The sequence below is a fragment of the Crinia signifera genome, chromosome 11 (assembly GCF_055691185.1).
Source record: "Crinia signifera chromosome 11, ASM5569118v1, whole genome shotgun sequence".
NCBI lineage: Eukaryota > Metazoa > Chordata > Amphibia > Anura > Myobatrachidae > Crinia > Crinia signifera.
The window spans coordinates 42,416,361-42,444,296 of NC_139227.1; the positions used below are offsets into that span (position 1 = coordinate 42,416,361).

General features: G+C 44.4%; 1 protein-coding gene across 9 annotated transcripts in view; it reads right to left on the reverse strand.

The window, feature by feature from the left end:
* ZNF536 (zinc finger protein 536) overlaps positions 1–27,936 on the reverse strand; it is a 557,864-nt gene that overhangs the window by 385,765 nt on the left and 144,163 nt on the right. For all 9 annotated transcript variants that reach the window (XM_083163799.1, XM_083163804.1, XM_083163798.1 and 6 more), the window contains exon 4: positions 8,943–9,044. The gene's annotated coding sequence lies outside the window, so the exon portion shown is untranslated. The remainder of the gene's footprint in view (positions 1–8,942; positions 9,045–27,936) is intronic.

The following is a 27,936-nucleotide window of genomic DNA, read 5'->3' on the forward strand; positions in this document are numbered from 1 at the left end:
CTCCGCTCCTAGAGTGCCACCTGCCAGTACAGCTCCACTCCTAGAGTGCCGCATGCCAGTACAGCTCTGCTCCCAGAGTGCCTGTCTGCCAGTACAGCTCCGCTCCCAGAGTGCCGCCTGCCAGTACAGCTCCACTCCCAGAGTTTTGCCTGCCAGTACAGCTCCGCTCCCAGAGTGTCTGCCTGCCAGTACAGCTCTGCTCCCAGAGTGCCTGCCTGCCAGTACAGCTCCGCTCCCAAAGTGTCGCCTGCCATTACAGCTCCGCTCCCAGAGTTTCCCCTGCCAGTCCAACTCCTCTCCCAGAGTGTCCAACTGCCAGTTCAGCTCCACCCCCAGCGTGCCTGTCTGCCAGTTCAGCTCCGCCCCCAGCGTGCCTGTCTGCCAGTCCAGCCATGCCCCCAGAGTGCCGCCTGCCATAACAGCTCTGCTCCAAGTGTCCGCCTACCAATACAGCTCCGCTCCCAGAGTGCCGCCTGTCATTACAGCTCCACTCCTAGAGTGCCGCCTGCCAGTACAGCTCCGCTACCAGTACAGCTCCGCTCCCAGTACAGCTCCGCTCCCAGAGTGTCCACCTGCCAGTTCAGCAGGTGGACACTCTGGACTGCCTGTCTGCCAGTCCAGCTCCGCACCCAAAGTGCCTGCTAGTACAGTTCCGCTCCCAGAGTGCCTGCCTGCCAGTCCAGCTCCCCCCAGAGTGGTTGCCAGTACCGCTCCTCTCCCAGAGTGCCTGCCTGCCAGTCCATCTCTACTCCCAGCGTGCCTGCCTGCAGTCCATCTCCGCTTCCAAAGTGTCTGCCTGCCAGTCCAGCTCCACTCCCAGAGTGTCTGCCTGCCAGTCCAGCTCTGCTCCCAGTGGGTCCGCCTGCCAGTCCAGCTCTACTCCCAGAGTGCCTGCCTGCCAGTACAGCTCTGCTCCCAGAGTACCTGCCTGCCGGTCCTCAGAGCCCAGTTGTCAGTGACGCTCTGCTCCCTCAGTGCCGAGATGCCAGTGAAGCTCTGCAACCTCAGTGTCCAGTTGCCAGCGAGGCTACTCTCTATCTCTTACTCGGCCAAGAACAAGAATGCCCTACAAAATACTCTGCAAGAACCCAGTAGCTAGACCCAAGAGGGAGGAATAGGGCTACAATTATATAAAATGCACTGGTATAGCAGGAGATGGATATTACCACGCTGCATGATAATACTGTATGTATGTCGCTCTAAACTCTTATAAATGCCCCCATCTGCGCTATGAGCCGCAGGCACAATGACTTTGGTGCCACTCACTGTGATCCTGATATCTGTGCAGGCGTGGACTTCTGAACTGCATAAGCGACAGGCTGCTGTAAGCCAGCATCAGGCCTCTGATCCCATTTAACCCTAGTTCCTGGCCTGCAGTAACTCCTTCTTGTCCGCTCTCCACAGCATCCCTGCTGTGGGCCTGCAAAATCCCAGGCTTTCGCCCCTGATTCAGCAGGCCTGCTTGGATTAGCACGTGCTCCTTCTGGCTGTGGAAACAGGTACTTTTACCTGGGTTTAATTGTGAAATAACAATAATAATCTGGCTACATCTACTACAGTCCCCTGCCCGGCATGCCACTGGTGGGTCTGCACCGTAGTGGCACCTACCTTCCTAACGAGATGCACTAAACCATTAATATAGTACAGTATGTGACACATTGAACTCTTGATATCCTGCACAGTCATTTCCATTGCTCGTGGAGTTTGTTTGCTATCAGTCCGTGGTGTGAGATTGTATATGGCAGCAAGTAATCACGGAAAGTTAGGAAAACATTGTTAGGAAAAGTGAGGAGTTCTCACCTCTAGTTATCTAGTTATCTCCCTCACTCTCACAGACCGGGCAAGATCAACGCTCACTGAGCAAACTTCTCCGCTCAGACACGGAATCACAGTTCCGGCATCTGATGACAATTTACGTTCTGGTCTTTCCCAGATGAATTTGAAAGCCTACGTACAAAAAGTAGTATAACGCACTAAAATGTCAGTTAGGGGTTGATTGGTTGGTGCATTATCACCTTCAACTTTATCACTCACCAGTATTAATACAATTACCACAATACAGGTATCCAAATATCCGTTATTCAAATTAATCAGAAAAAAAAGTTTCCAGAACTTTTTTTTTGCTAAAAGCATTACGGGGGACATCTGTAACTGGCATTACTGGTAACATCTGTAACTGGCACTACTGGGGGCATCTGCAACTGATACTACTGGTCACATCTGTAACTGGCACTACTGGGGGCATCTGTAACCGGAACTACTGGGGACATCTTTAACAGTCACTACTGGGGACATGATATGTAACTGGCACTATTGGGGATATGATATGTAACTGGCACTACTGGGTACATCTGTCATTGGCACTACTGGGGACATGATATGTAACTGACACTACTGGGGACATGATATGTAACTGGCACTACTGGGGATATGATATGTTAATGGTACTACTGGGTACATCTGTAACTGGCGCTACTGGGGACATCTGTAACTGGCACTACTGGGGACATGATACGCAACTGGCACTACTGGGTACATCTGTAACTGGCACTACTGGTGACATGATATGTAACTGGCATTACTGGGGACAGGATATGTAACTGACACTACTGGGGAGATCTGTAACTGGCACTACTGGGGACATGATATGTAAATGACTCTACTGGGGACAACTGTAACCAGCACTACTGGGGACATCTTTAACTGGCAATACTGGGGACATGATATGAAATTGGCACTACTGGGGACAGGATATGTCACTGGCACTACTGGGGACATGATATTTAACTGACAATACTGGGGACATCTGCAACTGGCACTACTGGGGACATGATATGTAACTGGCACTACTGGGTACATCTGTCACTGGCACTAATGGGGACATGATGTGTAACAGACACTATTGGGGATAGGATATGTAACTGACACTACTGGGGTCATGATATATAACTCGCACTACTGGGGTTATGATATGTAACTGGCACTATTGGGGATATGATATGTAACTGGCACTACTTGGTACATCTGTCATTGGCACTACTGGGGACATGATATGTAACTGACACTACTGGGGACATGATATGTAACTGGCACTACTGGGGATATGATATGTAACTGGTACTACTGGGTAGATCTGTAACTGGTGCTACTGGGGACATCTGTAACTTGCACTACTGGAGACATGATACATAACTGGTACTACTGGGTACATCTGTAACTGGCACTACTGGTGACATGATATGTAACTGGCATTACTGGGGACAGGATATGTAACTGACACTACTGGGGAGATCTGTAACTGGCACTACTGGGGACATGATATGTAAATGACTCTACTGGGGACAACTGTAACCCGCACTACTGGGGACATCTTTAACTGGCAATACTGGGGACATGATATGAAACTGGCACTACTGGGGACAGGATATGTCACTGGCACTACTGGGGACATGATATTTAACTGACAATACTGGGGACAACTGCAACTGGCACTACTGGGGACATGATATGTAACTGGCACTACTGGGTACATCTGTCACTGGCACTAATGGGGACATGATGTGTAACAGGCACTACTGGGGACAGGATATGTAACTGGCACTACTGGGGTCATGATATATAACTTGCACTACTGGGGTTATGATATGCAACTGGCACTACTGGGGACATCTGTACCTGGCACTGCTGGGTACATCTGTCACTGGCACTACTGGGGACATAATATGTAACAGGCACTACTGGGGACAGGATATGTAACTGGCACTACTGGGGTCATGATATATAACTTGCACTACTGGGGTTATGATATGCAACTGGCACTACTGGGGACATCTGTACCTGGCACTACTGGGTACATCTGTCACTAGCACTACTGGGGACATAATATGTAACAGGCACTACTGGGGACAGGATATGTAACTGGCCCTACTGGGTACATCTGTAACTGACACTACTGGGGACATCTGTAACTGGCACTACTGGGGACATCTGTAATTGGCATTACTCGGGACATAATATGTAACTGGCACTACTGGGTACATCTGTCACTGGCACTACTGGGGACATGATATGCAACTGGCTCTACTGGGGACAGGATATATAACTGGCACTACTGGGCATATGATATGTAACTGGCACTACTGGGTACATGATATGTAACTGGCACTACTGGGGACATGATATGTAACTGGCACTACTGGAGAGATGATATGTGACTGGCATTACTGGGAACATGATATGTAAGTGGCACTAAATATGTGCAAGGACATGATTGCTTGACATTCAAATTCAGTGCCTGATATAGTACACGGACTTTGTTTCATGTTTTAAAACCTTGTTTCATAACAAATGAAATACTGTATATTTGTGTGTATTTCATGTGTTTGATGTGCTTATACAACATAAATTGCAAGATATCTCAAGATACATAATTGAAATATAAAAATATTCCGAAATACAGAATAATCCGATATCCAAAATGCTTCTGGTCTCAAGCATTTTGGATAAGGGATACTCAACCTGTATTAGTTGTTTAGCTAAAATACAAAATGAGAATGAGGTGAATTAACCCACAGGTGTGTGTATAAGCTTGGTGGTCATAAAAAGATTAAATGTTTTTGTCTAGTTCAGTGGTTCCCAACCCTGGTAAACTACCCTGGTCCTCAAGTACCCCCAACAGTGCACGTTTTCCAGGTCACCAGCAGGTGCACTCATTATTCAGACATATTTTAAAAGATAATAATGTCACTTGTGATTCTGTTTGGAGACCTGGAAAATGTGCACTGTTGGGGGTACTTGAGGTCCAGGGTTGGGAACCACTGGTCTAGTTAATAAAGTGTGTTTGAGATTATTACAAATAGCTTCATTGTTGGTGTTTATGGCTGGGGAGGAGTTTGGGATAATTGATTTATAAGGGGTGACCAGTGCTGATTCTACCCTCTTTGCGTCCTCAAGATTCCATCCCATCCTCTATAGATTAGTCCAGTCTGAGTTTGCTGGTGCAGGTGTTGTGATGTGTGTTGCGTGCTGTGATGTGGAAAAGCTGAGGTTAAAATCTTAGCTTTTTATAAGGTTGTTTGTGTGTGTCCCCCTTAGTTTGGGGTGCTGACAGGCCTGCACTGGATTGGAGATAGGTGCACCAAAAGAACCTTCTAAGGGACGGTAGTTTACCATGGAATGTGTGCATGGATGTTTTTGAAAATTTAGTTTTCACTGGTTGCCACCATACCTTCTCCGCTTCCCCATATCTTTCCTGATTTTTCTCAAAACACAGTAAATTCGCTTTATACTGTACAGTATGTACAGCAAACCTTTGCACCTGACTATTTAAGGAAGTGGTTCCCAAACACTGTGCCTAGGCACTCAGAGATGCATCAAGACTCTTGCAGGAGTGACTTGGTTTGGTGGTTCAGGACCAAGTTAACTTATTGGCTAATCATAAACACAATCAGAAGCACTGTGTATCACCACAAAGCTGAACCTAAGTGTGACAGGAGCACAACTGTGCACCACCACAAAACTGAACCTATGAATGACAGGAGCACAAATATGCACCACCACATAGCTGGACCTATGTATGACAGGAGCACAACTGTTCACCACCACATAGCTGAACCTAAGTACTGTATGACAGGAGCACAACAGTGCACCACCATGTAACTGAGCCTAAGAATGACAGAAGCACAAATGTGCACCACTACAAAGCTGAACCTAAGTATGACAGGAGCACAACAGTGCACCACCACACAGCTGACCCTAAGAATAACAGAAGCACAAATGTGCACCACTACAAAGCTGAACATAAGTATGAGACGGGAACACAACTGTGCACCAACACATAGCTGAACCTAAGTATGACAGAAGCACAACTGTGCACCACCACATAGATAAATATAGGCATGTCAGGAACAAAACTGTGTACTAGGACATAGCTGACCCTAAGTATGACAAGAGCACAACTGTGCACCACCACAAAGCTGAACCTAAAAATGACAGGAGCACAACTGTGCACCACCACAAAGCTGAACATAACAAGTATGAGACAGGAACACAACTGTGCACCAACACATAGCTGAACCTAAGTATGACAGGAGCACAACTGTGCACCACCACATAGATGAATATAAGTAAGTTTTTTAATTTATCAACACAAACTTTTATCCTAGGGGAGCCATGAAATCAATGTTGATGTCGTGATGTAATAAAGTGTGGAACCACTGATTTAAGGTAATTTTAAATGTTTAAGTCGTATAATGTAATTTAAGGAATGTTAGGAGGATTTGCATACACAGCTCACACTTAGGGAGCTTAGGAGCCTATTTACTAAGCCTTGGGCGACTTTGCTGCCCCACATCCCCTGCCCGCATCGCTTCATGCAAACGGCTCGGCAACTATGCAAGTCACCAAAGCCATTCACTAATGGACCCAGTACACGCACATAAATCCATATGCGCATGCGCACAACAAAAACATTGGTCATTATCACCTCAAAAGTGTACAGAGATAAAGTACCAGCAAAGCACCCCCTAGCTATCACGTTAGACTGTGTTTGAAATATGACAGTTGGGAGCTGATTGGCTGGTACTTCAACTCTGTCCAAGGATTAGCACATATACCCAGTTTTAAGGACAAACAAACATAGAAGCTGCGCAGATAAACAGATCTGGGCATTCACCATGTAATCTGGTGTCTTCCATGGAATCTATCATCTATATATATGTCCATGAGTCTCCGAAACACTGCCATCTGCTGGCAGAGAGTGAAACTACATCTCTTTCTCACACATGCACACACACAGAAGGTAGCAGACTAGCTTTCGAAGTTTTTGCTTTTAGCGGACTTAGTATTATTTAATATGTGCTCTGGTGTGTTTATGTGGGTCTGTTCTGAATCACAACAGGGGAAAGAAAAGTTCCTGCCAGTTGGGTCTCCCAGTGTCTAACCTATCAGTTTTTCACAGGAAAAGCGTGGCCCGTTATCCATTCCATAATTCATCATAAAATAATAAAAATAAACCACAACTACTCTGAAAAATAAAATATGCAACAGGATATGATATTCGCTTACCAGATGTTACATTTGTGCCTTTGAAGTCTCGCTTTTAATCTTTTCTTCTTGTAATATATATATATATATATATATATATATATATATCTCATATACATATAGTCATTTTATTATACGCTTTGTGACTTGCTTTCAGTATCACATTTTTATTACTTATTTAAGATATCCCTGTCTGTCTCACTGGTGGGAAACGCTGTATATTTTCGGCTAATCTTAGCATACCCAGTATATAGCCTCATTCAGCCATTAAAAAAAAAAATCCACCTTGTCTGGACGGTTAGATTACATTATTCTTTTGTTCAAATCTGATTGGCATCAATTATCAGTGACCATGAAAGAATCCTCATTACATCCTTTAGTCTGAATACCTAAATAAATTGCATTATGAGATTTCGAGCCAAACATGAAATTAGTTTTAACCAGTTTGTGGCTGCATAGAAAGTGAGCTGGTATTTTTTTTTTTTTTAATTTGGGTTTAGTATCAGTAAAGAACTGTTTGCAAGGGAACGTGATTTTAATTATAATCTACTTTTATTTAATGCATAAATTAGCATGTGACTCACATGCAATGAGGGAGCCGGTGTGAGCCTGGATCCATTACTCATAATACGATATTATTAAAACACATTTTAAAACAATTAAAAGTTGGGGGAATATAAGAAACCTCTTTCTGGGGACTTTACGCTCCCTTCTCTAAAAGTAGGTTAGCTTACTGCTGGGTACACACTAGACGATATATCATTAACAATATCAATATTGTTAAAAATATATTGTTTATATCGTCCAGTGTGTATGGGCAATGTCATTAACGCATCGTCAACGACCCCTTGCATAAGTCGTATGCTAGAAGTGGGAGACGTCGCTGGTCGTTATTGTTAATGAGATCGTTCAGTGTGTACACACTTAACTGTTCATCGGGGAGCACCACCGATAGTGGTAATGATATCAGGAGTGCCGTAGATGGTCTATTGTGTATCAGGATTTAAGCCCCTTACACACATATATCGTTAACAAAATGAACGATAACATTATCGTTCAGTGTGTATGGGTCTTTAGAAAAATATTTTCACTACAGACTGTATCTATGGGCAGACTATTCTGCCTTTTAAGGCTCATTAGTGTTGGTTCGGGTTTTTCTGTGACCAGATCCGCCATTTCTGAGACCGCTGTTTTCAACAAATGACTCTTTTACACTACTTCACTGTACAGTGGGGCAGATTCAGCCGGCAAACACAGGTGTGTCGATGTCTGCTTGGGGCGGGCAGCTGACTTCACATGACCTCAAATTCGTCGGTTAGTGGCCGGAATAAAAGTCTAGACTGACTGTCATTACCAAAGGGGAGACAAAAATCTCCACCAATTACTTCTCTCCCATTCAGCCTCATGCAAACGAATGTGTGTGTGTGAACACATCTGCTCTGAGCGGATTCAGGTGGCTGGGGGGTGTCGGCGTTTCGCAGGATGCTTCTACCTGTCCACTAGGCTGTGATCAGGCCTGAATCAGACCCAGAATGTACTAATAAATAATTTTATGTATTTATAGGTAACTAGTTCCCAGCCTGTCTAAATGACGGAACTATGTATTCATTTATTGCCAGGTTCCTATACTGCGTGACAAATGTCGTTGCACTTTACATAATGGAGATAGTGGTAAACCAAATCGGGTAATTACAGACAGTCACAGAGGTAGGAGGTTCCTGCTCTTAAGCTTACAATGTCTGCGCCAATGTCTGTACATGGCTGGCAGCACCTAGAACACTTGTTCCCCCCCATAGAGTTGAGGAGCAGTGTCAGCCTCTTATTATATAGGATACATGTTTTGCTGTTACAAAGGTAGGGATGACCTCTGGCAATGGGTTTTATGTACTGCTTCTTACCTTAACAGCTTAACTGCATGCTTGTTTTACGGACAGACAGTCTTCTGAGTATACACCCAGCCACTTGGCCCGGTGACTTCTTCCTGGAGTCGTCCGTCTTCCCTGGGGAGAAAAGAAAACAGACCATATTTATATATATGTAACCGCACAAACTGAAACTGAACTAACATGACAAATCGCCGCCACCGGTAGAGGTCGTGGAAAATCATCGAAAAAGGTTAAAGATGAAATAAAACCCAGCGACTATGAAGGGAAATGTATCCCAACGCCGCAAGGCCACCGCTGACGTCCTGTGGCACTGGGCTATTTCATTCTCCTCCGATCAATACCAGCTCATATTTATAAAGATTCCAAGCAGCTGCCATCTATGACAAGCTGCATTTACTCGTTAGGCAGCCGAGTGAGATCGAGACACGGACAGGCAAAGATGGATCCCTTTAACGCTATTTACACCTGAAGACACAATTCCATTAAGAGGTCCTGTTTTGTTAAAGGAACAGAAGTTGATATTATTTTATTGGCAGTTTTTTTTTTTATTATTGTGTTTTGGTCCTGTCTGCGCTCACGTCCTCGCTGGGATAATTCCTGAGCGATGCGTGCATCAGTATTTATAGAGACGTATATTATTTTGCTAAACCTTTTTTTTTATTTTTTTTTTATCAAACTTACCATTTACAGAAAGGGAGCAAACCCTCGCTGCTCAAAACGGTCGCCAACTCTAATCATCTGTACAACAATATTTGCTATCAGGCATGCTAAATAGATTATCACCAGTCCATCTGTGTCATTATTGATTTATAAGGGTTTTAAGCTGCTTTAGAATGGAAGCTTTCCCACTAAGGGGCTGCTTGTGTATAAATCACAGCCGTACTCAAATATAACGCACATCACTCAATGTATTCGCAGCCCCCCCCCTTCTTCCATCCCCTTCTTCTTTTTTTTGTTTAAATAAAAGAGAAAAAAAAAACGTAGCGAGAAAACAGAAAATGATAAATTGTTTCTAATATACTGATCTAAACCGATATGCAAATCTTGGGTGTATTTTTTAATATATGACTTGAGAAAGGGGGGTAGAATAAAATAAAAAAGGGAGAGAGAGACATCATTAACATATGAATGCTGTATGCAAATGGGAATGACAGAGCAGATGTTGGCGAATTTAATTGACCTATATGTGGATTGCATTAGAACTCTTAACGCTATTAATTCACTACCCAGTAACAAGATATTGTCCAAAAAAAAAAACTAAATCCTGCGGAACCGTAGACTTGGAAGTGATTGCGATGGGGAATTTTGGGGACAAGGGGAGAAGGTCACAGCCTGACACTAGTGTCTGCTGTCATTTGGATGTTACTCTTAAGGATGACACCATGTGACAATGTGTATTGATCATTTACAAAGCAGAGGGGGGGGGGGGGGGTGTCACATATTCACCCCATCCCAAATTATTAGTTTTTCCTTATCACCTCTTAAACGGAGACTAATTGCCCGGCTGCTGTATAGAATGCACAGATGCCATTTAATTCCGGTCTTTATTTCGTCTCCCTACTTTGCCGAATGACATTAAACGGTATTCAATCGCCTTTTGTCCATGGGGCACGGACCACCCTGCCTATGATAATATATTAATGCCTCGCGTCCCAGCCAGTGAGCTGAAACAACCCCTCCCCCCTTTTTTTTTACCCCAGTTTTACAGGATAAGTATGAAGCACCATTGTGTGCATACAAGGAGCAACTATGACACATACTAATAGGAACATACCTAATAAATTACTGCTTCCAGGTCTAGCAAGCTGACATTTCTCTGCGAGGGACAATTTTATATTTGTGGTACTGAGCAAAATTGCTTCATGGGAAGGCGGCGCGGATTAGCATAAAAATTAACACTTAAATTTCAGCTTATTTTCCACCCTCTCTTTCTGCCACAACAATCAATTTCTCTTATAAATCTGATTAGATTTTATGATGCTTGTTATTCAAAGCATGTCTCCGCTCAGCATTCAGAAGAGCCAGGACTATTTGTTTAAATAGAAAAAAAAAAATGCGGATATAAATGTATAGGTATTTTTTTTTTTATTATTATTATAATTCAACTCGCACCAGTTCTTTTTCTCATATTGTAACATCAGTAATTGATTGCACACATTAATTAACATGTAAGGTAGAAACTGCATTAAGCACATGATTTATTTTCATATCTTGTTGGTTGCTCGCCTTATCTGCCCTTGCGTTTCGAGGACACTGGGCTCAATTCGGGTCCAGACACAAATGCCAGTGCTCATTCCCCTGAAAGTTATTAATGTCAGATGCGAAATGAGATTTTTTATTTCACCTACTTACTAATCCACAAAAGCTGTTTGGCGTGATGCAAGCTTAAACGCAGTCCTGTGAAAATGATATAGCGCCGGGTCTGATAACATGCAAATATGTTCATTAAGGCTTAATTTAAAAACAGGCTGTAGTAACACTTTTGCGAGCAAGTCGTGGTCAGAAAACGTTGTTAATTAAACAAGTCCGAAGAATAGCGGTAAAAGTTCCCTGTCCATCAGCCCATTCAGATTGCCAATATGCCAGGATGGCATTTTGATTGCAAATTTGTTGCGTTTAGCGGCGGAAAAAAATAAATAAAATGCTGAGCATTTTAATAGATGGCAATTAGAATTCGAAACCTATCAATATGGAAATAACAGCGACCTCGTTGCGATGTTTACTGGGACGGAAATTGAGCTTTAGAGAATTACGCCGAAGTTCTGCGCTATACAACTATCCGCGCAAACAGGGGATTTTGGGCCTGATTCAGAGATGATCGCTGGGCTGCAGATGACTGCGGATAGTTAGCCGCCACCCAGACAGAAAGAGAACCAGCCCCCATGCAAATATAGCTAGTCGCTATTCATTTGCAAATCCACACGCAATTCACAAACCGTGGAATGATATTTGCAGTGCAAATGTCCGTAGCAGCTCTGACCCTTCCATAACTCAGCGCCAGAATCACACTGATCGAGGCCGGCGCTGATGTCACAGAACCTCCCTCAAAAAGCCCGGTGTGTACGTGTCAAATGATGTACGACCCTACAGGTTGCTAACGCCCCTCTCCCGCCATCTGTACATGAAGCACAATTTGACACATTGTCAAACGACTGCATGTACGTAGCTGACTCACTCCCACCATGGTTTTAACTGTGTGGAGTTTGTATATTCTCCTGCTTGTTTTGGCTTATATACTGGTAGGGTAATTGGCTCCCAACAAAAATTAACCCTTGAATGTCTGTGTGTGCGTATACATGTGGTAGGGAATATAGGGCCTTATTCTAGTTCACTCTTTCTGACAAAATCCTTCTTAGATGGACAAAACCATGTGCACTGCAGGTGGGGCAGATGTTACTTGTGCAGAGAGAATTCGATTTGGGTGGGGTTTTACTTCAAAGTTAGATCTATATTGCAGTGTAAAAATAAAGCAGCCAGTATTTACCCTGCACAGAAACAAAATAACTCACCCAAATCTAATTCTCTCTGCACATTTTACATCTGCCCCCCTGCAGTGCACATGGTTTTGTCCATCTAAGAAGGATTTTGTCAGAAAGAGTGAACTAGAATAAGGCCCATAGAGTGTAAGCTCCATTGGGGCGGGGACTGATGTGAATGTTCCAATATTCTCTGCACAGCGCTGCGGAATATGTGTGCGCTATATAAGTAACTGGTAATAATAATATGTCCTATATTGTTCGATTGTTCGTTGTTTGATGAGAGTCTTGAGGAAATTACTTGACAATATCGCTCATGGCGCCTAATTTAGCGTGAATCGCTAATTAGAGAGTTCACAAATCGAGCGATTATCGAACCATGTGCATGCGTACCGTATGCATTCTGCATGCGCGAAGGGAATGCAAATGGTCTGTAATGTAAATGCAACTTAGCCGCAGTCTGAGTGACAGGATGTCAGTGTTTGGGGGTGGTAACCTGCCGTTTTCTGGGTGTGTCTGAATCAATGCAGGCGCGTCCAGGCGTGGTTCTGTGACTTCACCACTGAACAATTCCAGCCTCAATTGCAGATTGGTGGCAGTCTCCGACCGATTCACATTAGCCTAGGTGTCATAAAGTCTTCGATGTTCATGAGATTTGCGCATGGATAGCGATTTGCGATGCCTTAGCATATCTGCATGGGGCGTTTTATCCTTCAGCCCAGATTTCGGCTTTTTGCTTACAGTCAACAATAACTTCTCAGATTAACGATCCGTGCTGAATTAGTCCCTGGGAGCGAAACGTCCAGTGTGTATACACCTTCACACTCATTTTGTAAACAATAAAGCGAATTGCACAGTTCAAGAATGTGTTGCAGTTATCAGTGTCTGATTGCAAAGCCCCATTGTATGCTTTTGCTAATGCAAACCAAGATTTTGGAAAATGTAAATTTTTGCACTGAAACCCCTTTCTAAACTTGAATAGGGGTCTGGGTATACCAGGAGGTCCAACCCGGCCAAAGAGCACCAGCCATGACCCCTTCACATGTTGGCCACGTCAATTGCATGATGCTCCAAAACTCCCAGCCAGAAGATTTGCAGTGATCTTCTGCAGATAGTTGGCTGTCAGTCTGGCTCGTCCAATTGGCTGCCTTCAAAACAGACATCTGCAGGGGTTTATAAGAGCAAACTTAGGGGGGAGCAGAGGTGGGCGACTTCCATAATAAAGGAATGGTTGTATTATGACGGGAGGCAACGGAAGAGGTCTTCGCTGTAAGGGCATTACAACATGAGATGGTAATGGTACCTACACAGTGCAGTTATTGATATGGTTGCCCATCTTACAAAGACATGGGTAGACATAACCAAGTAATAGGGGACATTGTGGGGTACTTGATCAGTTTTCTTTGGGTTGTTTACACAATTGTCTATGAAGCTACAAATGTCTCGATGGGAAAGTTTATTTCATGAACTTCTCTCTTTTCTCCTGTACTAACGATGTAAACAGGGCGTGATATTCAGAACATCAAAGCTTTCTCATAAACCAAGATGTTCAATTGTTGTATTTATTAGGGTGAAACAAAAAAAGGTGCAAATGATCAAATCCAGGTGTTACAAGGCCAGCTGAGCATAGATATTCTGTGTGCACTCTGGTGTTACACCTTGTACGTCGGCTGACACTGTGGCATCCAATCATGTGGCACATAATGTACTGAGCAGAGCACATTCAGAATGTTGCTCTGAGCTCAGATTTAACTGTTGCATCCGCCCCCATCTTCACCCCCAGCATCACATGATCTGTGAGATGATTTCAATGTAGCAGACTGAATGTGTCTGGCATACACACTATTCCTTCCGGAGAGAGTTTGGAAAGGAAATAATAACTTGTAGGAGATATCTCTCTTACATAATAGGATCTATCCTATCTATCTATCTATGTAGTAGTAGTACGTTTATTTATAAGGCGCCGCAAAGTGTCCGCAGCGCCGTACATAGCAAACAAAAAAACAAATTACAAGGTAACGTACAGGGTGTGTTGAAAAATACAGTATAAATAGGGGTATAGCTGGTAGAACTAAAATCAGCATCAGTTCAGAAGTAGGTGTCAAAATTGTCGAGGAGACTGAAGATGAAGTAGAGGAAGGGAAGAACAGGACAGGAGCACAGGTGAGGTAAAGAGGTAGGGTGAGTACGTGAGGAAGGAGGACCCTACTCATAAGAGTTAACATACTAAAAATAGGTGGGTGGACGAACGAAATACAATAGGATAAGTAGGAACGGAGGGGAACAGAGGCAGGATAGGAGGATCTATCTGTCTGTCTGTCTGTCGATGTATCTATCAGGAAGAGCTGTGAGGAAAGTGTTTTTTTTTTATTACGGATCACTACGTAAGGAAAGTTAGGTACTTGTGTAGTGTCATATTGGGCGCCGTGAGACTACACAAGTACTGAAAGTTATGTTGACTGAAGCTATAGATATCATTGCAGTACAGGCCGTGCATTACAGACAAAGATCCTTTTATGAGAATGAGATGCAAATGATATGCTAATCACCCACAATCATAAGCATAGCCTATTAACTAAGTTCGATTAATGTTGAAGCCACTAATAATGTCACAATAATTACATCATATGTACACCTGGCATTACCCCCCCCCCCAACACACACACACACACACACCACACGCAAACACACATTCAGACCATGAGATCAGGGATATAGCAGGAGCACGTATTGTAGGGGGATTATCACTGGTGATACATATATATCTCTTCCTTTGCTGTAGGACTGTATACTGTGGGGGTATAGGTGCTGTAACTAGGACTGTATACTGTGGGGGTATAGGTGCTGTAACTAGGATTGTATACTGTGAGGGTATAGGTGCTGTAACTAGGATTGTATACTGTGAGGGTATAGGTGCTGTAACTAGGACTGTATACTGTGGGGGTATAGGTGCTGTACCTAGGACTGTATACTGTGAGGGTATAGGTGCTGTGACTAGGACTGTATACTGTGAGGGTATAGGTGCTGTGACTAGGACTGTATACTGTGAGGGTATAGGTGCTGTAACTAGGATTGTATACTGTGAGGGTATAGGTGCTGTAACTAGGACTGTATACTGTGGGGGTATAGGTGCTGTAACTAGGACTGTATACTGTGGGGGTATAGGTGCTGTAACTAGGACTGTATACTGTGAGGGTATAGGTGCTGTAACTAGGACTGTATACTGTGAGGGTATAGGTGCTGTAACTAGGACTGTATAATTTCAGGGTATAGGTGCTGTAACTAGGACTGTATACTGTGAGGGTATAGGTGCTGTGACTAGGACTGTATACTGTGGGGGTATAGGTGCTGTAACTAGGACTGTATACTGTGGGGGTATAGGTGCTGTAACTAGGACTGTATACTGTGAGGGTATAGGTGCTGTAACTAGGACTGTATACTGTGGGGGTATAGGTGCTGTAACTAGGACGGTATACTGTGAGGGTATAGGTGCTGTAACTAGGACTGTATACTGTGAGGGTATAGGTGCTGTGACTAGGACTGTATACTGTGGGGGTATAGGTGCTGTAACTAGGACTGTATAATGTGGGGGTATAGGTGCTGTAACTAGGACTGTATACTGTGAGGGTATAGGTGCTGTGACTAGGACTGTATACTGTGAGGGTATAGGTGCTGTGACTAGGACTGTATACTGTGGGGGTATAGGTGCTGTAACTAGGACTGTATACTGTGGGGGTATAGGTGCTGTAACTAGGACTGTATACTGTGAGGGTATAGGTGCTGTGACTAGGACTGTATACTGTGAGGGTATAGGTGCTGTGACTAGGATTGTATACTGTAAGGGTATAGGTGCTGTAACTAGGACTGTATAATTTCAGGGTATAGGTGCTGTAACTAGGACTGTATAATTTCAGAGTATAGATGCTGTAACTAGGACTGTATACTGTGAGGGTATAGGTGCTGTAACTAGGACTGTATAATTTCAGGGTATAGGTGCTGTAACTAGGACTGTATACTGTCGGGGTATAGGTGCTATAACTGGGACTGTATACTGTGGGGGTATAGGTTAACATGCCTTGGGTGCGGCAGTAATACAAGCCTCATATTTATTAATTAATTATTTATTTGGGGTGAAACAGTAATAAATAAAAAGATGGGTAATTACAGACAGAGGAAGAGGGCCCTGCTCCCAAGCTTTATTAGGGATTTCTCTACATGGAAACCTTCAGGTCTGGGTCCTCAGGCTTCCCCCTGGTTGACTTCTGTAGACTGCATGGTAAGGGGCACCTATACCTCCAATCTTTACAATTCAAACGATTGCTGTACAGTTAAGTGAAAACAAATGTCCCTGGTTCTGCGCTTCTATAGGCTGCCACAGAAATGATTATTGGGGGGTATTCCTGGCCCTCCAAAATGGTAAATACAATGGTAACACAGTATACAGCTTCAAACGGCGCCACAAGAGTCAAATATTGAAGTATAAAGCAAAAAATTGAAATGAAAATATACTTCCATTACCATTAACAATATTACATCCTGCTCCAGAGTATTTTCTTTAAATACATGGGTATCCAACTCAAATTAAGCAGATGTACTGTAGCAGAACTGGTTTCAAGCAGTTCTATAATTTATATATATAATATGTGTTTATAGTCATCAGTCCAGTGCCTGGTTAAAAGAACTGGGACAATCGATACAGCTGCAGTGCAATCCGTCCTTAAGTCCTCCTCCTCTGAATCGCAGGTGCCACAAATCTGCCGGATTTGTGGCACCCGCGATTTAGAGGACTTACAGTAGACTGGTGACTATAAACACAAAACTTATAGAACTGCTTAAAACCAGTTCTGTTACATCTGCTGAATTTGAGTTGGATACCCATGTATTTACAGAAAATACTCTGGAGCAGGATGGACTATTGTTCTAGATCAGTGATTTTCAACCTTTTTACCTTGTGGCACACTAAATAAGATTTTAAAATTGCCAAGGCACACCGTGAGATCCCCACAGGGCAAAACACATTGCCCCCCACAGGAAAAAAACAAACCTATTGCCCCCATATAAAAAACAATCACACTGGTCCCCACAGGTAACACAAATAAAATACATTGGCCCTTTACATGAAAAGAAGAGACCAGTAAATAACACTTGAACTGGTGGTGGCTGTAAACTGGTTTGGGCATCTCTAGATCTGGGGGCACACTTGAGAGCAGCTCAAGGCACACTAGTGTGCCACGGCACAGTGGTTGAAAAACACTGTTCTAGATTGTTGTACAGTAGCTGGGTGATAGGGGACCCCCACTTCTAGCTACTTCTATTGGAAACATTTCCTAATACACTTATTCTTGTTTATCTCCTGGCATTTACAAACAATGGTGGATATTTCACTTCTCTGTCCCAGCGCCTTCGTTGCTAAGCCTCGCTGACCTCACCAACCAGAGATCGAGCATCCCGCGTCACCCAGTAACACAAGCGCGGGGTCTCAGCCAATTATAACATCGCCCAGCAGCTGTAGAAGGGTCGCGCAGAAATAAGAATTTTTAAAGGTTTCCAAATAAGTAATTAAAGAAGTAATTAAAAATATGTATCACTGCAGCGTATGAAATAATAATCCACATCGGGGCATCATGCAGTACATGTAGGTGCAACTGGTGAGCGCAAACTTTCTATACCTAATATTTACTATAAATATATATATACAGTTGTGCTCATAAGTTTACACACCCTAGCAGAATTTGTGTTTTTCTGGCCATTTGTCAAAGAATATGAATGAAAACTCACAAACTTTTCTTTCACTCATGGTCAGGGCCGCCGACAGGGGACTGCTGTGGGTACAGCTGTCCTGGGCCCCGGCCTCTGGAAGGGCCCGGGCAGCTCATTTTGCCCACTACAACCCCCTCACTGACTGCCTCCGCTGTGCTGCCTGCTCCTTCAATGCAAGACGCCAGCAGCCAATTTAAATGTAGCACTGGCTTTTGAGCAAATCAGAGCTTGTGTACTGTTAGCCAATCATAGCGGCTGCCAGTACACAAGCTCTGATTGGCTCACCAGCCGGTGCTGTATTTTAATTAGCTGCCGGCATCCTGCATTGAAGAAGCCTGTGCTTCGGGACCTGCAGCAGGAGTCAGGTGGTAAGTGAAGGGAGAGGGGGGGGGGGGGGAGAGATACAGTAGGAAGGGGCGGCAGATGGAGGGGCCAAAATTCCTAGTGGCATCCCTGCTCATGGTTAGTGTTTGGGTGAAGCCATATATATATATATATATATATATATATATATATATATACACACACATATTGATGGTTTCTTACCAGCCCCTGGGGCCAACTTGCAGTGTTAAAAGTGTGCACTTAGATATGTGTTCTTTATCCATCACCACATCTGATCCGAATGACCGTAACGGTTTTATATTGTTATATTTCAGGATTCGGAAAGTGCAGTTTATTTTCCTGAGTGCGCATTAATGAGCCCAACATGTACTTATCTCCCAGCCTATCAAGCCAAGGACATTCATTTAGGCATGTTTATTATGAAATGTTTGCATTCTGCACATTTGCGGCCCACACACGCGCGCGGCTTATTTCATCCCGTTCGGTGGAACAAGTCAGAAGAATGCATTGTTTTCTGATTACTAAACTCTTTTGGCACCTCCAGAAAATGTCTTCACTCTGAAGTCGCCTGCACTCGGCTGAAGATCCTACTGAGATAAACAGACGTCTTATGTGATCATTCAGTGGCTAACACGGAGTTCTGTACAGTAACTTATTGCGTGCGCCATTGGCGATTTTTCTTTGTAAAAAAAAAGATGTGTAAAAGTTTGTTTCAAGCCGTATAACAGGCCTAATTCAGAACCTGAATGCACACTGGGCGACTATGCAAAGGGTGTATGGACAGCGATGATTGCGTTCATCGCTGGGTGGAAAGCCCGGCGCCGAGAGCGGGGGCGGACGGCTTTGCATAGCGCTATGCAAAGCCGTCCTCAAAGCCGCTCATCTGCTGGTATTACCAGCAGATGAGCGGCTTTCCCGGCGATGATGCGGGAGCGCGCAGCAGCACTCACCGCTCATCGCTGGGGCATACACACTGTGCGGCTTTGAGCTGAAAGCTGCTCAAACATGCTGACATTGACACAAGGAAAAAATATTTTTCAAAACTCGTGTGTCGACCTTGTCAATGTTGAACTTTTTAGTGTCGACCTAGGCTCTATTCCACCTACACCCGTACAACTACAACTCCCAACAATACTGGCAGGGGGCTTCTGTGCCTTGTGGTACAGCAACAGCCGCAAGTCTGCTCATCTCAATACAAACTGTCTTGATTTATAAAGCAAAAAAATTAAATAATAATTCTTAAATGGAATATCGATGTGGGAAAAGAGAACTTGTAACAATCATGGAGAAAAAACAGCAGCGTGAGCAAATCCCTGGTATGGAACATTACAGATGGGAGTTCTAAGGCTGGGGCTGTCATCTTTTGATTAAGAAAAGGAAATGATTTCACGAAAAAGATATTCCCCCTTGTGTTGTTTTGTTTTAACCATGATGGTTCTTACCACCGATCCGGACACATTTATGAAGACTCATAAGTAACTTTACGGTTACCACCATGGCTGTAATCTCAACAAACTATCTCTTTTCTTCTTGCCAATTATCTAAATATCATAACTATAAAATGTCTTAAAACATCCCTCGTACTGTAAACATCGTAGCTACAAAGCTCCCAGTATAAACACCACCATGCATCACAATCATTTTAAACAATGTTGTAAAAACTGCTCTTAAAAAACTAAACAAAAAATGTAAAGCTCCCATCTGTTTTATGATATTTTTTTCAATAACACCCCCCTCTCTGATGAGAGCGGCTGCTATCTGCCGGTTTAGTGAACCGTGTCTCACTAAAGAGACTGCCGAGGTCACGCACTGCAAAAACAAAGAGAGAATGACTGAATCCCTTTTCTTAAGAGATATCTGCAGGTTAGAGGACGGCGGTCTAGACCAGTACGATCGCCGCCAGGAAAAGTGCAGCTTTGTGTTCTACTTTCACCGATATTAATAAATTAGCATTTTGCAGAACTTGTCGATGGTTAGAGCTGGGTGGGACTTGGGAACAAAACGTTTTCAAATAAGGCGCATCAGTCACGGTTTGCGCTACATGAAGGAAACTTTTTGGGGAAGGTAATATGGTCGTACGCGGTTGAGAAGTGCTGGGCCTGCTGCTGTGATGCATGAGCACGTCTCATTTGCAGATTGGGACCATCACATACATGGCCATGTGCAGATGGGGACCTTCAAATACGTGGTGAGGTACAGTTGGGGAACATCAGATATGTGGTCAGGTGCAGTTGAGGACCATCAGATATGTGGTCAGGTGCAGTGGGGAACCATCAGATATGTGGTCAGGTGCAGTGGGGGACCATCAGATACGTGGCTAGACACAGTTGGGAACCATCAGATACTATAGTTGGTCAGGTGCAGTTGAGGACCATCAGATACGTGGCTAGACACAGTTGGGGACCATCAGATACTGTAGGTGACCAGGTGCAGTTGGGGATCATCAGATAGGTGACCAGGTGCAGTTGGGGACCATCAGATAGGTGACTAGGTGCAGTTGGGGACCATTATATAGGTGGTCAGGTGCAGTTGAGGACCATCAGATATGTGGCTAGACACAGTTGGGGACCATCAGATACCGTAGGTGACCAGGTGCAGTTGGGGACCATCAGATAGGTGACCAGGTGCGGTTGGGGACCATCAGATAGGTGACTAGGTGCAGTTGGGGACCATTATATAGGTGACCAGGTGCAGTTGGGGACCATCAGGTACATGACCAAGAGCAGATGAGGACCATCAGATACATGGCCAGGTGCAGATGGGGACCATCAGATACATGGCCAGGTGCAGTTGGGGACCATCAGATACATTGCGAGGTGCAGTTGGGGATCATCAGATACGTGGCCAGGTGCAGTTGGGGACCATCAGATACGTGGCCAGGTGCAGTTGGGGACCATCAGATACGTGGCCAGGTGCAGTTGGGGACCATCAGATACATGGCCAGGTGCAGTTGGGGACCATCAGATACGTGGCCAGGTGCAGTTGGGGACCATCAGATACATGGCCAGGTGCAGTTGGGGACCATCAGATATACGTGGCCAGGTGCAGTTGGGGTCCATCAGATACGCGGCCAGGTGCAGTTGGGGTCCATCAGATACGTGGCCAGGTGCAGTTGGTGACCATCAGATACAAGGCCAGGTGCAGTTGGGGTCCATCAGATACGTGGCCAGGTGCAGTTGGGGTCCATCAGATACGTGGCCAGGTGCAGTTGGTGACCATCAGATACAAGGCCAGGTGCAGTTGGGGACCATCAGATACGTGGCCAGGTGCAGTTGGGGACCAACAGATATACGTGGCCAGGTGCAGTTGGGGACCATCAGATACATGGCCAGGTGCAGTTGGGGATCATCAGATACGTGGCCAGGTGCAGTTGGGGACCATTAGACATTAAAGCCAGTGAGATGAATATAATTTGGATACTCTGGTTTGGTTTCTAAGATGTGAAACTCTGCACAGCTATTAATAGCAGGTAGTAGACCGATATACTGTAACACACGTTACCAGCACAGATAGTCAGGGGAACGGACAGGTCATACATGCTACAAGTTTATGGAGTCTTACATGCCAGGTATCTCAGTAAAAGCCCCGGGTGATTATCTATCATGACATAGATTAAGTGAAAGCCTCAGACTGAAAACATGTTATATAACCTGGTCCAGCAACCGTGGTGTAATTATACCTAGGACATCAAATGTGACATGAACAAGGCATGTAGGCATGCTGACGTTAGCGCCTGATCCCTACAGGTTACCGCTAGCACATTGTGCTCATATCAATGTATAGATCACTCCTACATGTATCTAAGGTGTGTGTGTTGTATGCATGCATGTGTGTGTGTGTTCAGTACCAGATCCCACTGCCATATACCATACACACTATCTTAGTGACATCCAGTGTTGCAAGTAAGGGGGTACGGCGTGGTACGGAGTACCTGTAAGAAATATGTTGCAGGTACGCAGTACCACTTATTCCCTGACCCACTGTCAATTCTATTTTTATTGTAAGTCTAAATATAATGCATCCGCAGCTCGCCCACCCAGCGTTATGATTGGTGCTGTATGCAGATACTGGCTACTGCTGATTTAGCCTGTCACACTGACAGGCATCAGCGGTGCCGACAGCATGAAGAGCAGGCTCCACAATTGTAAGTACAAGCTGCTCGGCTCTCCCCAAAGCAAGAGCCAACCCACCCCCAGTCATTCCCTGTCTCCCGATGCCATGCTACTATTGTCATTAATACCCCTTTTACACCAAGTCAGAAACCCAGGTTGGACACAGGTCAGTGTTGGTGTAAAAGGGGCCACCCTGGTCCAGTAACACTGGTTTCCTTCCCAGGTCCTGACCAGAGTTAAACACTGGTTGGACCTGGGTCATGGGTGGTGTAAATAGTCCTAACCCAGGTTCCACAGGGGAGCTCACATGGTTGATGCTGTATTTTTATACCGCTATGTGTCCTTGAGCACTGAATAAAACTTTTTGAAAAAATATTTAACAAAATAAACAAACCGACATTTTTCAATGCTAACTTTTCATGTCTTTTAATTTAAATTTTTTTTTTTAAATCAATGACGGAAGGTTGACTGGCAGTTTATCAGTCCTAAAATGGACATTTTTTAATGTCATCCAAAGGGAAAAGCAGGGCTGACCCAGGTTCAGTATAAACGGCGCAGACCTGGGTCCGACCTGGGACATAGTGCTGTGTAAATGGGGTATTAAGCTGGGTTCAACCCTGGAAACTCCTGTGTTCAAAGACCAGGTCCAACCAAGGATTTTGGTTTAAAAGGGGTATAAGTCACTACTCTAGCTTTGTGTGACCATGCCCCCTCATGACACATGGCCACGCCCATTTTTGGTGGAAGCTATCAGTACCACCAAGAAAAAAATTCTACTTGCACCACTGGTGACATCATTAGGTGCTAGTGAACTGACAGACTGGGATCTTGAGACTATTGCAGTCACAATGGCTTAAACAACAAGAACACTTACGCCTTATACTGTACAATTATACTGTGTGCAGGGTCAGGTTAACTAATGTACAGTATGTTTGCTAGTTTGATTCTGCCATACACAGAAACAGGAATAAATCACTTTTACACAAACATCATACCTGTAACCCAGCTTGTATAGTGCTTAATATTACCAGTGCTTAGTGATGTCATCACTTAGTGATGTCATCAGGGATTCCAGTCAGATAAGCAGTATCTCACCACACTCCCTGTCTGCAAGCTCTGGTCTCGCTGACACGTATGTGCTCACACCGTCAGAGTGACTAGTCCACATATCAGACCAGTATAAGAACATGAGCGTGACACTGCGTGTGGAGAGATGAAAATGTCCCTTCAGTAACACGTGCTGCAACATTTTCCTGAGCGGACGCAGAACCTCGTCATACCTGCTCCAGCCGAGGGAACACATGATGGAAGTGAAGGAGACAGCATCGCAATACCTTCCAGACAAGAGAAATATTATATTTACTAGCGCAGTTCTGCAATTGGCAGCCATGTTCCTGCCCCCGTAACGGGAGGTTTATATAAGGGCAAATGCTGAAGAAAGTGGAACAAAGTTATTTTAGGTTAAAAATGTGATCTCTAATAATCTTATCAGTGGCACCTGTAACGAAGAATGATTATTACATAAACAATTAGGGGTAAATTTACTAAGACAGAACTTCGTACCCATTTGATGTAAAACACGGCCGGGACCCGGTGCCCTGCTAATTTGCCGCATGTCCACGGTGTCCCTTGCAGTGGGCACCAGGCTGATGGGATATAAAGTGTAAACAAAAAGAATAAACATTAGGTTTTGTTATAGAACTACAAGTCCCAGCAAGCCTCCCCCACATGAGCGGCTTGACGACCCACAAGTCAGTCCCAGCAATGTGGGGCATTAATGGGCCTGCTGGGTTTTGCAGTTCTACAACAAAACCAATGTTCAAATAAATCATAAACAAACACCCAGTAAAATAAACTTTATATTACTATTGCCCATACTGTACATTCTTACCTATAGGATTCACCGTAGGCCAGTACACTTCTACCGTAGAATCCATATGGTACCCGTGGAAATAAATTATACTCAACAGCTCCTGCGATGTAGATCGGGTCCTCTTCGTTTCATGTAGGCAGCCACGAGTGAAAAAAGCAAACAAACCAAGAGTCCCGGCACCATACGATCTGAGGAGCCGCAAGTCTGTTTACACTTGTAGCTCCTCGCCTGAACTGAGGGATTTCCCAGTGGTGTCCTTCTCCAGTTCTTCCCCCAGCCAGTCAGAAACGGGCTCCGGGGGGAGCTATGCGGCTGATTGGCTGTTCGCAGCTCCATATACGCCTATGATAAAGTTAAACATGGTCGTCTATGGGTGGCTCCCACCATGGACGCCCATGTTAAAAATCTAATAAGTGTTCCATCTCTCTCCAGAGAGTAATAAAAAATTAAGACTCCACATATTCTACTTTCCTTATGTTACTTTCATGTATTATATTCTAGATTATTGTTTTGTAAAGGTGAATAACTCATGTTGACCATTTCCCTGTCGATCACTTGACCTAACGCTTGCGTCAAACTTTCATTACTATCGATCTAGATGCTGTCGACTTTCTTTGGGCGTCTAACTAGATGGGTTCAACTAAGCGTGGTTGACCATACCATGTGACCGTGTCGATTCACTATACCATAACCGTCATGGGTGCCCAGGATGGGTAAAAAATACCAACTGGGCTGACACTGTAAAAAAACAGCCTTTGCCATGGATAAAATCTATGCGCCAAAGGTGCATGGTAGCGAATGCCTGGAGATTGACCCTTCAGCTAAGCGTGCAAATGTTTTCCCGCGCCACTATGGTCTGTTGTAAATGATCCCCAATAGCGCAAAGGCAGACCAGACCCACCCAGAGCTGTCTGCGCTTCTCCAGCTACCAGCTAAACATCTCTCCGAGAGATCATATAAAACTGCACATCTTTCTTTTGTGCTTTATCTAAACCGCACCAGGAAAATAAATTAGAGGCTCGGAGTGAAATGATTGTCTTCTCGGAATTTTTATACCACAGACTGCTGCGAAACACAGGCAGCGAGCGGGTGTCCCTCTGTCAGGGAACATGCTATATCAACATTAATACTCCGCTCGTCTCCTAATACGTTTATAAAACGGATTCCTTTTGTACGCTATTAACCCCCTGCGCTTTGAGGCTTCCAAACAAAAGTGCTTCATGTAGCAGGAAGGTAGAAGCCGGCGCGGAAGTGTGTGATACAGTGCTCAGATCCATAGGCGAGTTGAGGAGGTTAATCAGCAAGGGATTTATCGTGGCAGAGAAGAAATGTATTCAAATACTGATCAGTACGGCGGGCTGAAGTGACTGGTGAGGATGCCGCGTTGCCGTCTGAATAATAACTATATTAATAAACTATTTATATAGAGAACATATAATAGGAACTATTATCAATGGGGTCCGGATGATTGGTCGCGGTTCTAGGTCATCAGTCAATTGTTCAACATAATATGGTCGACACTGACAAAGTCGACAGAGAAAATGATGACCCAAATATCCACGTGGCAAAAAATGTCGACGTGTCGATGCTTGACATATGAAAAAGGTTGAGACAAGTTTTTGTGAAATTTTTCCCTTATTTTTGGACTTTGCCATACTTTAACAATTGGACTACTATCAGGAACTGTAAAGTGGCTTTGCGTTCAATGCGAGGGGACACGGTACTTTAATGGGGGTCAAAATGCTGAAATCTATAAACTACTGCTGGGCACGATAACACTTTATTATCGCATTAACGCCGCAGCACTATAACACAGTGCAGAATTGTGGGGGATTGGCATCCCTCCAAAAATCTCACAGAAAAGGCATGCTAGTACTCCTACACCTCTAGCGTCTGTCTACACTAAAGGTGCAGGAGGACCTCTAGCGGCTGTCTCGTTTGCGGCGGTGGCCATCTTTGAAGGGGCGCAGGGTCTCTAATGCTGTCAGAGACTCTGCGCCTCTGTGGCATGATTTAACAGTCCCCCTGGGCATCGAGCATTGCCCCCCCCCCCAGGCAATGAGCATTTAACTTCCCCTAGGCAACAAGCATTTAACGCAACTTGGGCAACGAGCATTAACCTCCCCCTGAGCAATGAGAATTTAACTCCCCCTGGGCAACGAGCATTAAATTTAATTTAACTCCCCCTGGGCAATGAGCATGTAACCCCCTATGGCAACGAACATGTAATCCCCCTTGGGAACAAGCATGTAATCCCCCTGGCAATGAGCATGGAACCCCTGACTATGAGAATGTAGGTAAGTAGCACTTATGTGCCTAACAATGCGATTAATCACAGAAAAATGCGATTAATTGAGATTAAAAAAGTTAATCGTTGCCCAGCACTACTATAAACGTGAAAAACTCATGTTGCACTGTTCACGTGTCAACGATTTCTACATCGACATGTTGATTGTGTCGACCTTGTTCCCATGTTGACCTTGTGCATGTCAACTGTTTGGGGTCAACCTAGATGCTGTCGATCTAATGATTGTCAGCCCTATGGTCCATACCTGTCATAAATGTGGTACTTCTAATGACTTGTTCAAATCAGAAAAGTGAAAAGAGCGCAAGCTTCCAGGACTAAATCACTGACTATTACAAGTTATTATTTCACCTGCTTTACGGCAAATTGGCGGAGTCCCAGCATAGTTATAATGCAGCATACCTAGCTGTGCTGTGATTACCCGCAGTAATACAGACTGGGCGCGGAACCGCGGCACATCGTAAATATAGCGGCACTCAGTTCCTGGGGGTATATATGTGATATCTGCAGAGATATCAATAACCAGAAGTGTTTTCATTTAATATTATTGATGTTTTAAATCCCACAGCTAGATGCGTTGACAAGCAGTGGAAAGCCAGCCCCAAGTAATTATATCCTTCCATGTGTAGGGTTTGCATGTGCTCTCCACATTTCAGTGATTTTCCCAGAGTGCAATACATACTGATAGGTTCATTGTCAATAATGGAACCTAGGGGCCAATTCAGGATCACTCGTTGCATTCCGAATTCGTTCCTAGCCCCGACGGTCAAGGTTTTGCGCATACGCATTTCTGTGCATGTGCAAACTCCGGCAGCAAACGGCTGTTACACACTTGCCTGACCGTTCGCTGTGGGGAGGGGGGTGTAAGGTCGGGCGGAGTTTATGGGCTCACTAGGCAGTGAATGTACAGTGCCTAGCGAGCCAACCTGAATCAGGCCCCTTGTGTGATGTGAATGAGTAAATCTTGTCTGCTTCATATGGTGTCGCCAAATAACTTCTAGCAATCACATAGGAGATAGAGTAGGAGCAGACTCAACCCCACGGCTAACTACTTGATCCTACTCCATTAGCGCCGCATCCCAGCGTACTGCGATCCACAGGGTGCACCAAACGCAGATTTGTCCTTGCATCCTCC